Here is an 18,319-nt window from a genome sequence, read left to right as displayed (position 1 = left end):
TATATTACTTCTTTTTCTTTTAATCCAAGACTTCGGTATGGCAAAACATGTGGGGTAAGAAACCGTATTATTTGCTGTTACATCTTTGCAGAGAAGGTCTTTTCTTTCGAGCTCTGTCTACCTAGAGAGACATGACTAGCAGCCACCAAATACACTCCCGTACAACTTCCCATATATTCATGCTTTTATCTGGTGGTCCTCCTCAGAGCTGATATTCCCTTGGGCACACTTCCACCTCACACCCATCTTTTCACCTTGACAAATTCTCTTATCACAGGATGACATATGAATGAATTGGCACATCTCACCCAGATCCGCTGTGACAGCCACTAAAATTGCTGAGATTCCTTCCTCCCAGCCTGAGCTCCTTTACCCACGGCAGGAGGCTCGCAAATTGCAATTACTGTTTCCTTTCTGCCTTGATGGAGACTGAAGTCCATGATTTTTTATTGTTAGCCTTTAAATAACTGTAGCAATCAATGGATGTTCTGTTAGGAAGGTTTTTTTTTTTGTTTGAAGACTACCAGTAAATCATGGAAGCCTCCTGGTATAAGGAATTTTAAAGAGGGGACAATAATCCCAATGTGGAAATATCAGAAGGTTCGAAGCCCTGATGATGCTCTTAAAAAGAGAAAGTGCAAGGAGATCTTTAAACTGGTTTGTAAGTCATCTGTCTTTCGGTGACCTCTGTTGTCGGGCAGCTCAGTGGTTACAAAGTATCTGGGCACATAACTACTAGTCATTAACATCTTGATAAATGGCAGATGCCTCCCTGTAATATGTGAATCCATAAAAGTAAGACTGCAGCATGGATAAAGAATCTTCTAAAAGTAAAAATTTGTGGTGGGTTGACCCTGGCTGGATGCCAGGTGCCCACCAAAGCTGCTCTATCACTCCCCCTCCTCAGCTGGACAGGGGGAGAAAAAATATGATGAAAGGCTTGTGGGTTGAGTTAAGGACAGGGAGATCATTCAGCAATTACCATCATGGGCAAAACAGACTCAACTTGGGGAAATTAATTTCATTTATTACCAGTCAAATCAGAGTAGAGTAATGAGAAATAAAACCAAATCCTAAAACACCTTCCCCCACCCCTCCCTTCTTCCTGGGCTCAACTTCACTCCCGATTTCTCCACCTCCTCCCTGGCACAGGGGGACGGGGAATGGGGGTTGTGGTCAGTTCATCACACATTGTCTCTTCCTCCTCACGCTCTTCCCCTGCTCCAGCATGGGGCCACACCCATGGGAGACAGCCCTCCACAAACTTCTCCAATGTGGGACCTTCCCACGGGCTGCAGTTCTTCACAAACTGCTCCAGCGTGGGTCCTTTCCACGGGTGCAGTCCTTCAGGAACAGACTGCTCCAGCATGGGTCCTTTCCACGAGGTCACAAGTCTTGCCAGCAAACCTGCTCCAGCGTGGGCTCCTCTCCACGGGTCCACAGGTCCTGCCAGTGGCCTGCTCCAGCACGGGCTCTCCATGGGTCACAGCCTCCTTTGGGCATCCACCTGCCCCAGCGTGGGGTTCTCCATGGGCTGCAGGTGGATATCTGCTCCACCGTGGACCTCCAAGGGCTGCAGGGGGACACCCTGCCTCACCATGGTCTTCACCACGGGCTGCAGGGGAATCTCTGCTCCGGTGCCTGGAGCCCCTCCTCCCCCTCCTTCCTCACTGACCTTGGTGTTTGCAGAGTTGTTTCTCTCACATAGTCTCACCCCTCTCTCCGGCTGCTCTTGTGCAGCAGTTTTTTTCCCCTTCTTAAACATGTTATCCCAGAGGCGCTACCACCGTTGCTGATGGGTTCAGCCTTGGCCAGCGGTGGGTCCATCTTGGAGCTGGCTGGCACGGGCTCTATCGGATACAGGGGAAGCTTCTGGCATCTTCTCAGAGAAGCCACCCCTGCAGCACCCCTGCTACCAAACCCTTGCCATGCAAACCCGCTACACAGTTTTTCAGGAAATATTAATCTTTAGAGGCTTGAACTTTGGTGATGAACAGGAACTTTTAATGTTGTTTATATAAGACACATTCATTTGTTTCCCCATTGTCACTGCTTGCTGTGCTATTCTCAGCGTATCGCTGTACCCCGATTTCTCCACAGCCCCAGATTGTTATCTGCAAGTCTCATTACACACCAGAAGGACAATACCCCCAGGAAACCGAGACCATCCTCATACAGGATGGTCATATATATATATATGATCATATATATATGTACACACATATAATTCTGACTCTTAACTCTAATTCAATCCTACACTCCTACTTTTAAACCTACATCTCACTTTAATGTGTAAATTATCTACTGTTTTAAAGCAGCACTGCTAGATAATGCACTTTATCATTATTTTTTAATGCAGATCTAAGAGGACATAATGCAAAAGATCTTTTCATGAACGAAGTCCAAAGGGTGGTGGGTTTTTTTTTTTTCTTTCCATCTATTGCTTTTTTTTTTCATTTGTTACATGGTAAATTCCTTTCTGACATATCCTGGTAGAAATAAACCAAAAAGGATAAAGGAAATTCCATATTGGATAAATGGAAAGAACAAAGAAGAAAACATTAAAAAGATAAATGAATACACTTACTAAACTAACCAAAGAGCCATCTGAAATGGCTGATTAATAACTGTCCTTATAGAGCCTATACTGCAGACACTTTCTAGAAGTACAGTAAGCGCAAGACATGTTTATTGAATATTGAAAAATATAAAATGGATATAAAACATGATTAGTAGGAAGGACAACTGTTAGAGTTGGTTTCAGATAAACTAAATTTGCAGGATTTATGAGTTCCCTTCAAGAGACTAATGGATGTTTCGACGACTAGAGAGAGGAAAAAAATTGGATTTTGGTATTTCTTTAGCAGTTCCAAGCTTATCACTTGGAGTATATAATTCTTCTTAGCCTGTTCTGCTAAATGAAGAATATGTCATCCCATTCAGTTACAAAACTCAAAGGTTAAACAACTAAACCCACAGCTTCTGAAATGCATCACACTCTCCTGGCAGATGGAATAATTAAAGAGAAACTGAGTACGGTATCAACAATAAATATATGGTAGCCAGAGAAGTGAGGGAATAAATTAAAAATACACAGTATGTGCAAATGAAAGTAGAATGCTGAAGAGTTCAAATAACCTGCTCCCAGAGGATATTGGTTGGAAGAGGTAATATTTTACAGAAAGCAGAGGACTAGATGGTCTTCCACAATTTTAAAATGTGCTTAATATTCTGAAGACATGGGTCACAGTAGCTTGTACTGTTTAATGTTTCTATTAACTCTCATTTATAAGCAAGTAGCATCTGATCACACTCAAAGCCCAGTAAGGGCTTTTTAAGATTGCCAACAACCTTAATCCAAGGTGACTATTTCCCTATCATATCTAGAGAGGTAACCCATTTCAGCTTCAAAGCCCTGAGACAGAACAGCTCTGTATCTACAGCTCGCTCAAACACTGTCTGGACGGTTTGAATGTGAAATTAGGCCCTCCTGAATGAGAGATCCCTGTAAATACGCATATGATCTATTCTGCTCTATGTAATTGTTAACCTCAGAAACACCCAGACTGGAGATTACAGAGTATATTTGTTATGAAGATCAGGCCAGCTATTAATACAGGCCAGTTTGGCAGCTATGTTAAAGTTACAATGAATACTGTCAATGAGAGCAAATCAAAGAGAAAACTGCCTTTATCAGAAAGTTATCTCCAGAGGTGTTATGAATTCATTTTATTTCCTATTCTTTTCTGACCCAGCTGACATTATTATTGAATATACATGTACTTGTTTGTCTTTTCATCCACAGCTAATGCAAAACACCACTTTAGGGAAAGAGTGGGATTAAGTAGGATTTTTTATTTCATTATTAGAGCAATGCCATTTACTGTAACAGTTGAAGTTGTGTCAGCACATTTATTATAATCTACAATTTTCAGAGGTTTATAATTTGGAATGTGAAATTATTGCAAAGCAGAAACGTCAGGACAAAACAACACATTTATCTGTGGTGTAAGTAAGGGCAATCTCATTGACTGACTACAATACCCACTTCCTCCAGGGATGAATCCGCTCCCAAAGCAGATTGTTCCTACGTTACAAATTTAACTAGACAAATGGCTGAATGAGGGCTTTATTAGGACGAGTTCTGTAAAAGTCTCACTAGGAATAGTAACAACAAAATATTATTTTTAGGAGCCTTCAACTTGTACTCAGAAGATGATGAGATGGACCAAAATCAAAAAGAGCTATTTTTATAACAGTTTATTATGATTTTGGCATAGCAAGCTAAATTTTTATCTTCTCTCCTTGACTCTTCCAAAAACATAATTTAAAAAAATGCAATGATAATTAAAAAAAACAGTTTAAACATAATCAGAAACCCCTCTGTATCTGTTCTCTTAACAGACAATGTCAAAAGATTACGCAAGTCCCATCATGGCTTCTGTTTCTCAGTGGGACAGACTCCGTTTTATACCTTTTCCTCTCCACGTTCAGCATGAATGAGTCACGGAGTCCCTCTAGCCATTCCAAACAGTTGTTACAGCATGAGTTACTCAGTTAAAATAAAAGTCCAGGCACATTTTTTTAACTGCTTCAGAGAAGTCATGAATAGTGAGAGGCCAAAGCTGCAGAGCAAGATGATTTAGGACTTGATGAGACTTTCGGGGTCATTGAAATAGGTTTTCCAACCCATGAGTGCTGGGAGTAGCAAAGGCAGCAGAACCTCAACTCAGCTCTGGGGTGTCACCAAGCTCAGCTGCATGCACACTGAAACTGGACGTGTAGCTCATCCCTGCTGTGGAGTTCAGCAGATGTTTTGTGCATACCAGACCTGCTGGTTTGGGATTCTGTGAATGAGCAAGTGAGGATTTAATTAGGAGATGTGAGATAATCCCCTCCCTGAAAAAGCACTATCATGATATTCACTCAATTTCAGATATTTTTATAGAAGACACTGAACTTAAAGGAGTATTTTCACAGCTCAACGTCTTTTTTTTTGTTTTCATGTATAACGTATTTAAATGCTTTTTACAAGTGAATAAGGTCCAGATTGCCAGCAAACTTCTGAGAATGCTATGCATTTCTTCCTGCTCTGGTTGTGTAGGGCTATGATGGGAGTACACTGTGTTTATAATAAGATGTTAGAGGTTTGGTGAGACAGCTTCTTCAAGGAGGAGGCAGGCTAAATAGGATGCAGGTTCTGCACTTCTAATTTGCTCTGGGATCAGTTCACCACTGCACTGGAGCTCCACTCAGATGTAAAAAAAGCCTTGTGGGAATGAAAAGGATGGAGAAAAGGGAAGAGGGGATTGCAAGCAGACAGCAAAGGGAATACTAGGCAATTCCCTAATCCTGAGCTGCCCAGAAAATTAACTCGCTCATGTCACACTACATTTGTACAAAATGCATATCCCATCTGGGTCATATCACAACAAACACAAGTGTTGCTTCTGCAGGAAGGAGGACAGGCAATGGCATTAACCAGACATACAGACACACCATTCTTTTCTTGCCAGGTTTGTCTCTGGTAAAATGGGAATATATTTATAAGATTCCCACTTTTCAAAATATTTAGCCCATTTGTTTTTGTAAATCTGTAACATTGTCCTTGCAACCTCAATGGGCAAACTATGTTTCTGCCCCACTAGCCGGGTAGGATGTATTGCTTAAATTTGGCTGAAAAGAAAAGGTAAGGATGAAACTGTGCCTAATAACACAAAAGACACAACAAAGCGCTGATAAGGAGAAGCAGTGGCTGGTACGGGAAGCATACAGAGGATGTGGGTGCTCTCCAAGGAAAGAGTTCCCTTATGCTTCAACCTTCCCCTGATACAAAAGGACAATATTAAATGGAGGTCTGTGTGATTTAGATTGGAGTAGCATGTGCTACAACTAGTTATTCTGTTCGATATTAAAGAGAGAGCTTAGACTGCTATAGCAAATTTCATTTGTGATAGTTAATAAGACTTAAATCCAGAACAGGCAGGAATCAAATAAATGTCTTTGAGGTAAAAAAAGTAGTACATTACCATCCTGAGCTACAAAGCCCTTGTCACACTCTCTGCAGCAATACCTATGTGGAGGGAACACTGTCCATGCGAATAGTGACTAGCACTGAGATGCAACATTTTCGATGCCTGAACTTTCATGGAAATAAGGCCATCAGTTCAACACAATCTATGCCCGTTTACCCTATTGTCGTGGTTTAACCCCAGCCGGCAAACTAAGCCCCACATAGCCGCTCGCTCACTCCCCGCTGGTGGGAGGGGGGAGAGAATCAGAAGAGTAAAAGTGAGAAAACTCATGGGTTGAGATAAAGACAGTTTAATAGGGAAAGCAAAAGCTGCGCACGAAAGCAAAGCAAAACAAGGAATTCAGTCACTCCTTTCCCATCTCCAGGAAAGCAGGGCTCCATCACGCGTAACGGTTACTTGGGAAGACAAACACCATCACTCCAAATGTTCTCTCCTTCCTTCTTCTTCCCCCAGCTTTATATGCTGAGCATGACGTCACATGGTATGGAATATCCCTTTGGTCTGTTGGGGTCAGCTGTCCCAGCTGTGTCCCCTCCCAACTTCTTGTGCCCCCCAGCCTGCTCGCTGGTGGGGTGGGATGAGGAGCAGAAAAGGCCTTGACTCTGTGTAAGCACTGCTCAGCAGTAACAAAAACATCCCTGTGTTATCAACACTGTTTCCAGCACAAATCCAAAACACAGCCCCATCCTAGCTACTATGGAAAAAATTAACTCTATCCCAGTCAAAACTATCACACCTACGGACTTTATACCAAACTTGTTTTTCATTTTCCTAGTGCATTTCTCTGTAGTATATAAGACTTCTCTGAGAGCGGTAACTCAAAAGGTATCATGCAAATGACAAAATGTATAATGGAATTCAGATGTATTTCGAGAATGTGTTGCACACACTGGAGCACAATTTTATCATTTATCAAGGGGGAAGAGGAAGGCCTATGTGTGTGAAAACATCTAACAATAGATTTCCCCAGAGAAGTTTATAATACAGTGGACAAAAAAACTGGGGAAATGAAAATAAATGGTAGAGTAATTCCAAAGGAAAAAAGAAGATCTTTTGTTTTAAAACATCCCATCAATAAATCTTGAAACCTGATATTCATTCTTTTGCTGAAATGCGCAAGTCATCTTTAAAATATTTCCTCTGAGATATTGTAAGAGTTACGGTAAAAGAAAATCTCAGATGATTAAATGGAATTTACAAGCACCATTTACCTTAATAGTCAGGGCCATTTGTCCAGGAATTTTATACATACTTAAATACAGTTTATTAATTTTTCCTTCTCCTCATCCACCATTTTCTTTCATTACATTCTTGTCAATGATGAGGTCAGTCTGGCAAATTCTTACTCACAGAAGTAACTTCTACTCATTTGAGTAGTTTCAGTGGCCTGAATAGGACTAATTTGCTTAAGGATAGATCAAGTCCTCAGCCTTTGGCCTGAAATTGCCTCTCCTTAGAAAGAACTGAAGTCAAGTTTCATGCCTTCACTGCAGAAAAGCCTTCACCTGCAGAAAAGAGCAATAGAGGTACCTGGTCTCCTCCCTCCCGCAGGAGAAGGCACACGTTAGCCTCGTAACACGGTCAGCCTTCCTCCGGCCCAGCTGATGGAGAAAGATGGCTTGCTAAGAAACACTCCATTTTGTGTTGTCACACTCAGTCTGCCTTAGTGTTCCTGGCACCACATCAGTAATTAGTGTAATTACAGCTGGTGAGAGAGAAGTAACCCCTGTGGTTATCTATTAGGTACCTCACAATCAGAGAGTGCACTTCATTACTCATCTCTCCGTATCATCTCTTAATTTCAAAAGGATTAAGCAAAATTAATTCTTTCAGTAGAAGAATTTCTTTATCTAGCCAGCCATTAATCTCTACGTATAAAAAGCTCTTCAAGCAACTAAAATATTAAGTTGCCACTAAGTGCATTGTAACTACTGCTCTGTTGACAGGCATTTTGTTTTTCATTAAAGCTGAGACAAGAACTTGGGGAGGAGGGAGAAACCTACTGCCAAATTTTATCTGTGTATTATAAGCATAGATGGAAATCTGTATGTTTAACATGAATAATACTGTAGCATATCCAATAACTTCACATCCATATTGAGGTCCAATCCTGCTCCCAAAGAACACTTCCAAAGAATGGGAGCAGAATTGGGTCAAAATATTTGAACAGCAGTTTAAAAAGTCAAAAAAAGCAGCATCTTTTTGTTTCATGCTGGTGAGTTGATATTTTTGTCTTAATAACACTAGTACTGCCATTTAGGCCTTCTGCCTAGAAAAGTGCAATCTCTATTACATTGCGTCTCCCTCGCTGTGCAATGACTCCTCAGTACAACATACCTCTCTGACAAGGCCGGAGAAGGATGTATCATTTAAGCAAAGAGGGGGGGAAAAAAGAGAGGGAGAGAGAAAAGAGAGACAAGAACAAAGAAAAGTATGGGTCCAGGAAAAATACAGGGAGGGACTAATTACAGTTTCTGAAAACGCCAGTGTAAAACTCGTATTCTTCAAGTTTTTGAAGAATAAAAATGAGGACCCCACCTCTTTTAGTGTGCCAAATTCTGCCGTGTGCACAAATCTTTTACCATTTTCCCTTTGATCAACTGCAACGGCTGATATAATTTTGGGTTCTGCTATTTATCAAGAGCAATATATAGTCCAAGAGCCATTTCTGTGATACATACTCATTTCCAATACATTCCACATGAAAAACACCTGCTTACTGCAACCATATTTGATTAAAACTGTCTCCTAGCCAGAGCACCAGTATTTTCTCTGGTAAACAAGCCTTCAGCTGGCATATTTACACACAAAGGCTTTGGGAACTTAGCACACAGTTAAACAATGATTGATAATTCTATACCAACTTGCAAAGGTGACTCTAAAAAATCATACCAGAAAATATATTAAAAAGAGTTGTTCAACAGGGAACAAATAACATAGGAGTGGCTCATCTATCCAATGTTCTACAGTGCCTATGGAAGGGCATTAATTTTATTCACAGATGATATTATTTTATCTATTATTTTATTCCTTTTTTAATCTGGTAGCAGAGTGAGTCCTTCAAGGAGCTGTTTGATGAGCTGTCAGTACCAACAGGACATTCACAAATCTTTCTCTGTGCACTGTTTTCGCCTTACATAGACTAATCTCATATCTGAAGAGCAGAGTTCTTTTGTTTCTGCAAATTGGAAATGAGTTGTGTCCGGTAAATCTTAAGCTTCAGTAACCTGGTCTGGAGTGGAAGCAGCTTTTTTGTTCATTAAAACCTTTATCCTGATGCATTTTTGCAGCTCTTTCTGCCATTTGAACTATTTGCCTCTGATTCCGAACTGCTGTCTGCAAAGTTCAGTGTCATGGAGAGAGACCGCACTTCAGTGTCAGCGATAAGAATGACACCAAGTCCTCAAGGCGCTTTACAGAGGCAGTGTGGACTGAGATGAACTCTGCTCCTCTCCAGCATGGGTATTAGGACTGCGAGGAGCTGGACAGTGGGGTGATGAGGAAGAGAAACTCATCCAGTTCCTGCTACGGGGTAAGGCTGCACGGCAGCTCACCAGTAGCATCTGTCTGTTCCAGTCTGTGAGCTGCAATGGCACCCACAGCCCTTCCACACCAGCTGTGTGTGATGCTGGGGCTAGTATCCGCCTGTCCCCTCCAACCGCAGCCCATTTGCAATACCCAAGGAAGGCAATGAGGCAATGGGTGTCCTACACCTCCAATATGCAGCATAACACACACAGGGGGACATCTGCCTCCTTCTTCTCACTGCCCTGGTACAGTCCTGTGGCAGGACCTCAGGAGGATGGGGGTGGTTTTGCAGTCTCCCTCCATAAGATGAGTCAGCTTTATCCACCCTTCACAAATAAGGGTGGATCTGAAAAGCCAAAAGAGTCTCAGAGAAAGCTCTGAGTGTACAAATCAAAGCAGCTGCCTAGACCTTGGATGCCGAGAACAGGGTGTCAAGTAAATAAAAAGTTTATTTCCAACAGAGGATAATTTATCCCCAGGTCACAAACCATTTCCCTACTTTAAACTCTTTTAGCCATGAGAAGGCCCAACAACCTCTTGACTACAATTAACATGAGAACTATTTCCCTCCATAGCCTCCATTCCTTAACAAGGTCTTTGAACAGTGTTCATAGCCAATATATGTTTATGCCCTGAAACCAAACACAGGTCTGCAAAAGGGTACTGCTCAGTTACTGTTTCTCCAGTGCAGACACATCACCTCCTATGGGTTCACAGCACTCTAATATGACGTGGGAGATTTTCACTCAGTCTTCATAGCCTAAGCACATACAGAAGGGAAAAACTATTTTCTCTAATAAAAACTATTTCTATCTAGTATTAGGCCCATCAGAGTTTTCCAGCTCAAACATGGATGCCATTATGGGGACAAAAAGAATAGAGGAAGACAGAGAAAGAAAATCCCGTAAAAAGTAATAATAGAAAAGTGGAAAAGAGAAGGCAGAGGTGGAAGAAAAGGAGGAAGAAAATGCTAAAGGCAAACTAAAACCAAGCATCTCACTGTGCTTTTGTAGAATATGCACTTGTGCCAGCCTTGTTTTGGAGGAAGAATGGAAGGGATAGGAAAGGAGCAGATATATGGTCTCTTCTTCCTGATACAAAGCAGATTTTCCTTTAGTAGATACATTGTTTTTTAACTGACCATTAGAAGAAGTTTACTCAAATTACAGTGTTTGCTAATGTGAGGAAACTTGCAAACTCCTAAAATGAACTCAAGAGATCCTCAAAAGCTCAGGCACTGCTGGGATCTGCTCATCCCTTCACAGAAAGAATAAAGAGTATTTGGCAAGAAGCAAGCTGAAGGCAGAGCCTGCCAGTTTCTTTCACAACACTAGCCTCTAAAAAAGCTGCAGTGTGACCAATGTCCTTGTATTTTAAACAGTTCAGTGTGAGCGGACCCTAACTAATCAGATGAGTGGAGGAATGGCAACAAAGACTCTCTGACAGTGATCTCAGATTGAGAGGTTTTTGAATCCCTGGGGTCAGTTTGTTCTCAAGAACGAATTGTCGGGGATGAGTGTCCTGTAACCCAATAAAGGGGTCTGGCTGCTTCATCTCAGTGCAAATGCACAATAACTTCATAAAACTGTAAATTGTTTATTTAATTGTTCAAAAGGAAGACTCAAGATGTTTAATAAAGACTGGTAGAGGGATGTCTTCCAGCGGCAGATACTGAAAAGGCAATGCAATGCAGCCATGCCATGGTTTTCAGTGACGTGTTAGGCCACGGAGAATGGGAGCTTTAGCTTCAAAAACAGTGTTTCTGTTGGAGTTCATATGGAGAGAAGTGAAATTTGTCACATGTCAGATTTTTAAAGAATGCTTTAAGCTTAGTGCTTGACTTAAAGAGAGATTTTCAGGGTGTGCATTACGAAAGCAGGATTCCAAGAGGGGATGCAAGTCCTGTGTACTGGCCTGCTGATGGTGCACTGTGAATAAAAAGCAAGAGATGGCCATAGAGAAGACAAGCAAGTACCAGGGGCTTCTGCGTGTGTGAGAGAACTGACTGGGGTTTTCAATGCCACAAAGGCATTACACCTTTATGAAATATACTGCTGGACTGTGCCTGTACACAAGGAAGTTCAGGGCTGATCAATCAGCAAAAATCCCTGTAGAAAGCAAAGATAAGGTGATCTTGGGGAAGGTGAGCTTCATTTTCACTGCACTAAATTTCTGATCAGTTTTTAAAGCCACTTCTCCTGTAGCTGCAAAATCCTACATCGAGAATCCACACCTATCCCATAGATCTGATACAAATTTTGCAAAGAGAAATGAATCTTCAGTAAGACAGTTCACTTCTATCCTTAAATGAACATTCTGTGGATCAGTCTAAAAATGTAAAAACCCATTAATCCAAGCAGTACTAAAACTAATATAAATAGAAGGGATAAAACCAAGCAAGACTAAAACTAATATAAATAGAGGGGATAAATGAATAAAATACTTAAATGATTTCTGAATCTGGATGATTTATAAGGCACTGAATATGCATGATAGAAATCAAGTACCAAGCACAGTCCTGAAAACATTGACTCATGCAAGTAATCCTTGCTCCTGCAAGCACTATTTTTCAGGCTCAGATCCAAACACAATGCCTGACACTGTTTGCTCTGATAATCACTCTAAGATAAACAGATATGAATAACTGCAAATACTTCCAAGCATTTCCTTTCACTTATAAAGTAAAAAGAAAAATTAGAGGATAAAATGAAAATGTATGTTTCCACTTCCAGATTTCATACATCATTAATTCTGTAAAAATATATCCGTCTTCATGCTGATACTTCTCTTTGCTTGGCAGACTTGAAGAATGCAATATGCTTGATAACCTGATTGAAAATTTGATCCTATTGTTTAACAAAATGAGGATTGTTTCATAAGGGGCTCCACCATGTCTGTGCACATTTTCCCCTAAGTAACAGTGTAAGACTTATATTTCCCCAGACAGCTGAACATTTATGTTGATGTACTTGGCTACAGATCCAATCTTGCACTGGCTGTAATACAGGAGAATTTTCCTCAGCATTTTGAGTTATGGCACTGAAATAATTTAACAGTGCCTTCTGTGCATGTTAAACAAGTTTTCTGATATAGTTAGCTCTTACTGAAAGTTTGTTTACCCTATAAATTATGCCACATGGTTAAACCACACTTTGGCCTGAAATCTGCAGAGGTTATTTTTTTCAGTATCACTGCAAATGGTGTAGCTCTGGAAAAGCTAGCATTTCCCCACATTCACACACACCCCATGTACAAATACTCTCCGTTCTTTATACTCCCTAGCAAGCCCAGGTTACTTTTGAGCTATCTGCTAATTTGTGCTTGCAGAGCCTCTCCGATGTTAGAAGAATGAAGCTGGGAGGAACCAAGAAAGGAATATTCAGTTGTTGGTTTAAAAGGTTACAGCAGAGATACCCACAGACACTGTTTATGCCTAACTACTGAGAGCAAAGCCTGCGAGTTACTATCATGGTTCTGATCCTAGTGAGGACATGACATACATTGACATTTCCGAGATCAGGAGAAAGACGACCTCCTTTAGCAGCTCCCTGCTTTAACGTCTCTCTCCCAAAGTCATCTTGAGACCACTCTGGTCTTCCTTTACCGCAAAGACTTTGAGGAACATTGTGGTTGATTCTCTGAGAGGTAGGTTAATACTATTTTCATACTCCCAAATTCATTTAGTTATGAGATGAAATGCATGTTACCATTGAAAAAACCTTGAAAATTGTAACATGGTGGTCAGTGTTAAAAACATTCCAGACAAGAAAATTCCAGAATACCAATTTTTTGCCTCTCTTTTTGTACATTTATACCAGGCCTGGCACCTGGTTTCTTTGTCCATGACTAGAGTGCCTCAATGTTATAAGACAAATAAACAAGAATATTAGTACATAAAATTGATAAATGGACACTAAATCTTTTCTTCAAAGCGCAAAACCTAGGGGTGATGCAGACTAAACTTAATTTCATTGATAAAGTCTAATGACATCATGACTTTACAAAGACAAATAATAGTATAATAATATGTCAAAATTGTCAGACTGGACCAGACCTGTGGTACATCTAGTTCTGCATCTTGTCACAGGAGACTGTTCAATAGAACAATTTGCTAGTACTGAATTATTTTTCCTAATATAACTGGAGTGAGATGTTGGTTCATTATGCTCATGGAGCAGATATGTCTCCCAAATTCTTTATTCCAATCTTTTTTCAGAATCCCTTTGAACCCTGGCTCCACTGTTGGCAGCAACCTGAGTCCTAACTGTACGCTGTGTAAGAACCTATTTGTTTTTCTTGGCTTTCTGAATTTCACGGAATGCCTCCTATCATTTAAATTGTGAGAAAAGGAATGGGAACTTCATAGGATCTAAGTGGGTCTAGGTGCTTGCCTCCCATTAAATTTCACGAGGGTTTCAAAACTCGATTTTCTATCAGGATAGTTACAAAGACATAATGTACCTTTTTTCCTATGCTATTACTTTTGTACTTTCTCATCTTAGTTTATACACCTGCTGTAGCAAGTCCAAGTCTTAGTGACAACTTTCTGAGGAACAAGCGTGTACATTTAGCTTATATCTGACATACAACCTGCAAAGCCCTCCCCACTTTTGCTGAGTTTTGATGTTAGTTCAATGGAAACAGGATGAGTCCCACGAAGAGGAAATTGCATGATACACCTTGCACTTGGTGCGCGAGCTGTTAATCTACACACTAATCCAGTTGATACATATGGTTAGGTAGTGGGGTAAGTATCAGGGCACAACACTACCTTTCATCTCCTAAGGTAATGCAAAAGTTATATCTCAAATCCAATTTAAATTGGTGCTCCCTTGAGCTCAAAGATAATTTCTCTCTAATCCTCTTCTGGTTGTCTAAAGTGTAACCTTCAAAATCTCAGATATGACACTGTAAAAAAATGATCAAGCCGTAGTTTTTTTAGCACAAAACCTAGCTATTTTTCCTGGTGGCACTATGTTCCAGCTGTTATCAGATTCAAGAATTCTTCAATTGCCTTGAACTCTGCATTTATTTTACTTTTCCAGATTTTTGCCAATGAAAATACCTCAGCACTGCTTGAAGAGAAAATAATCTTGTCAGTTTTATTGTGCCATATCTGAGATGATGAAGGTCATGCTAACTACAAGTCTGTTCCAATTGCTACGGGGTTGGGTGAGGTGGGCTTTTTATTTTATTTTTGGTTTTCCCCTTGCTCCTACCACAAAGTAATAGGGATTTTCCCCTTTCATTCATCTTGCCTTTTGTTGTTTTTAATCGACCACCCATCAGTGCCGAATTGCCTTGTAACTGTCTGCTGAGCTTTCATTTGACAGAGATAGCTGCTATTGTTAACACGAGCCTTCACTTCAGCCCATTTAACTTTCCTCAGTTTGACAGCTTCACAATAGCCACCTTCCATCTAAAGAAAACTGTGATTTAGTAGAAAGGGAATGTGGGACAACAGCCTGATCTGTCACTCAGTCTCCAGTGAGCTCTCTTGGAATAAAGTTCCCCCACAAAGCCAGAGGATGAAATACTACACGAAAATAAGACGGTCATGAGACATGTTCAGTTATATATTCTGGTAAAATCTAACCAGCAATCACACTTAAAAATACAGCCCTTTCCTGTCAGTAATACCTTGCGCTGGGCAGCAAAATAAATATTTCGATTGATTTTAAATTTCTATTTTTTTACTTATATTCCAGAGCAATGCTTGACTTTTTTCTCTCTCTTTTATTCACCTAGTAATTGTTCTCAGATTGATCTACAACAACTCCTAGAGGAAACAATATGTCACAAGTAAATTAAAGCTTTCATTGGACCAGTCATTGGTCCTGCTCCATATAAGTCTACATGAAAAGATGTTGATGAATTAAGAGCCTGGATGTCCTCCCTTACTGACAATTAAAAAAGTCAAACTACAGCTGCCTAAGCACAGCCTCAGAATACTTCCCAGCTCAGCTCCACACTCAGCTTTCCAGTCACATGCAGTTTGGAAATACATTTGTAGCTGATTTTTTACTGTTGTGCATTTATGCCTAATGCTCTTTTGCAGTTATGCTTAAATTTGGTTTTATCATTTGGCACAAATGACAAGCTGTAGACATCCCACTATTAGATTTGCAGGCACCATTTCTTTTCTAGCCATAGTTAAATAACTGTATTATTTTCTTGTCCAAAATCCTGGATCCCAGTTTGATGAATGCTTTCTTGTTAAAAAATGTGTCTAGAAAATTGAATTTGATTACCATAAAGCATAATTTATTTCAGTCCATCTATATTCCTCTCCTTAGAGCTCTCATTAACTTCAACATTAGAGGAATGAGAAAACAGTTGGAACAGCCGCACGCTACAAAAGGAACCCCCTAAACTGACTGCCCCCTAAACTGACTACCTGAGTTTGAGAACCATTTCCTAGTATTTAAAAAAAATAAGCTACTCTGGTAGCGGTGGCTAATCACTGAGCAACATATGAACTTCTGTTTTGCAGCAGCCATTCAAAACTCCAGTGAAGAGTTTACCACAGCTATGTAGAAAGGCGTGTTCAGAACTGGAGACAGAAAATTGGACGACAGATAACAGTAAAAAGACAGATAACAGTTACTAGAGAAGCATCTATTGCCCAGAGTTCACTTGTGAGAGTACCCACGAGGCTTTAACTAGGAAGAACACCAGGCCGCTCCACTGTTTCTAATTAGGGAGGACATCCTTCATTTTATAGCTCCTGTGGTCTAATTTGTAGAGAGCCATATCCCCTAAAGCTTTCTGTAAACCAAATTAAAACTCATTCCATCAAGGAGTTTTAGCAATATATGGTCTCTGATCACAATACATACTCATGGTCATAGAGCTGCTTCAGGCAGTCAGTTGGGGGCGTAGCCTTTTTTTTAGGGCTATTCTTTTTCCTTTTTATTAGGAAACAGCAAATTTCTTCAAGGAAAATATATTTTAAAGACCAGAGAATCTGGTTCTGTTTAAACAGTCATTCATAAGAAGGAACAGTACATACAGTCTCTCTACTGATTTTCCTGGTATTCTCTGACTTTTAATTAAAACATTTTTCCCCCTACTTTTTTAGTTAAGACACCTCAAAGCTTCAGCCAGCTTTCATTCTGTAAATGAAAAAAAAGTTAGCTTAGGGCTTTTTAGGAGACTTAAGACTCCATGAATGCTTTTGAAGTTTGCAGTCCCTTCTCAATCCAGAAAACATTCATATCATGTGCAGCAGTAACACAAACATCCTATGATCTACTCTACTGTCTTTAACCCAGCTCTGGACAAGGAGAGTAAATTCAATCTGTATGCCCAATTCAGTCCTTGGCCTCTGTGCTGCCACTATCAACAAGAGTGCCAATTAGGATTACAGCTTCTGGATTTGGACACATGTCCATTAGACTCTGATTGGGACCTTCAATTCATTTCACACAGGCCACTGAATAGCTCTGAGAGCGTAATGACTTTTGTTCACTACAAATCTGCCTTGAATTTGAACTGGTAACCTGAAGGTGAAAGGGTCCATCATCCTATTGTTAGTGCAGCCTGTGCCAGCCAGAGTCCCCTTCCCAGTTATAAGAAGAATTTGGTATCACTTGGTTGCTGAACTTCTTATGCACATACACACATACAAAATTTCCTGAAAAAAACTTCCCTTTTCCATTTCTGTGGGATCTAATATAAATGCACAAGCAATTACCCATGCATCTGGCATGGCTGCTTGTATCAATCAACGGTGCAAACACTAAGTTAGATGCTTATTTCCTTCCACGTGCAAAGGGACTGAGCTAAATTTCTTCAAGTAAGATTTCAAGAAAGTATTTATCGCAGCTGGTGCAATTACAGAATTACCTGTGAAAAACCACAAAGGCTGAGGGATCTAATGAATAAGTGGAAAACTACAGCATAATATCAAACAAAATGTCTACAGTCAAAATATTCCACTACGTAAAGGTCATATATTCCCTGCCTCAAGGGATAGCACAGCACACTTTGAATGCAGGCAGGTGAGAGCTTTGCCTATATTATGTGAGGATATTTTGATAAGTATTCCCAACTCATTTTGACAATGGGTGGCCAATATGGCAAAGTGTTTCAGGCTGGTTCACAGTAGCAGTTTGATATTAAAAATGGACCAGTAAGAAATTTGATATGCTGGCCCCAAAATGCCGAGAGCTATTAACCTTGAGAAGCTTATGAAAAGCGGGTGGCCTGTGGCACTCACCATGGCCCGGGCGAGTCCCCAGATCCCCGGGAGGGTCCCGCTGACCGCTCTTGCCTGCTACACTCGCCTCCATTGACTCTGTATTCTTGTCTCTTTCGTTAAGCCTTTATCCACTCATTTCAAACAAAACAAATATATTCACTGTTGTTTAAAGGCTTATCTACATTTCCCATGAGTTATTTTCATCATCAGTACTCTATTAAAGTTATTTCAAAGTAAACTGGTCAGAGAGCAAGCAAGAGACTGTGTAGCACTACGTCATGTGTCTTCTCAAACCAGTTAAATCTCAGCAAGAAGTTAAAAGAAAAAAAGATCTATTTAAAACCAGATTAAGCTCAAGCTGCTAAAGTATAATAAATTGCTCTATTTTAACTGACTGAACTGTGCACACTTAGAATACAAGGGCATATTTCATTTCGGTTTATGCAATTGTTAGGTCTACTTTTCTACCATTTCACCCATCACCAGATGAGAGAACTTGTCAGGCAAAATTGTAGTTAATGATGTTTAATGGTGGCGAAGCCCGATAGACTTG

At 40.3% G+C, this 18,319-nt stretch overlaps 1 protein-coding gene across 1 annotated transcript in view; it reads right to left on the bottom strand.

Moving 5' to 3' along the window:
• The window catches only part of AFF2 (ALF transcription elongation factor 2), a 343,908-nt gene that overhangs the window by 90,765 nt on the left and 234,824 nt on the right, over positions 1-18,319 (bottom strand). The gene's annotated exons all lie outside the window — the stretch shown is intronic.

Source organism: Calonectris borealis, chromosome 13 (genome assembly GCF_964195595.1).
Source record: "Calonectris borealis chromosome 13, bCalBor7.hap1.2, whole genome shotgun sequence".
In the NCBI taxonomy this organism is placed as follows: domain Eukaryota; kingdom Metazoa; phylum Chordata; class Aves; order Procellariiformes; family Procellariidae; genus Calonectris; species Calonectris borealis.
Note: the sequence above shows the minus strand (reverse complement) of the source record. Positions and strands in the feature narration are given on the sequence as shown.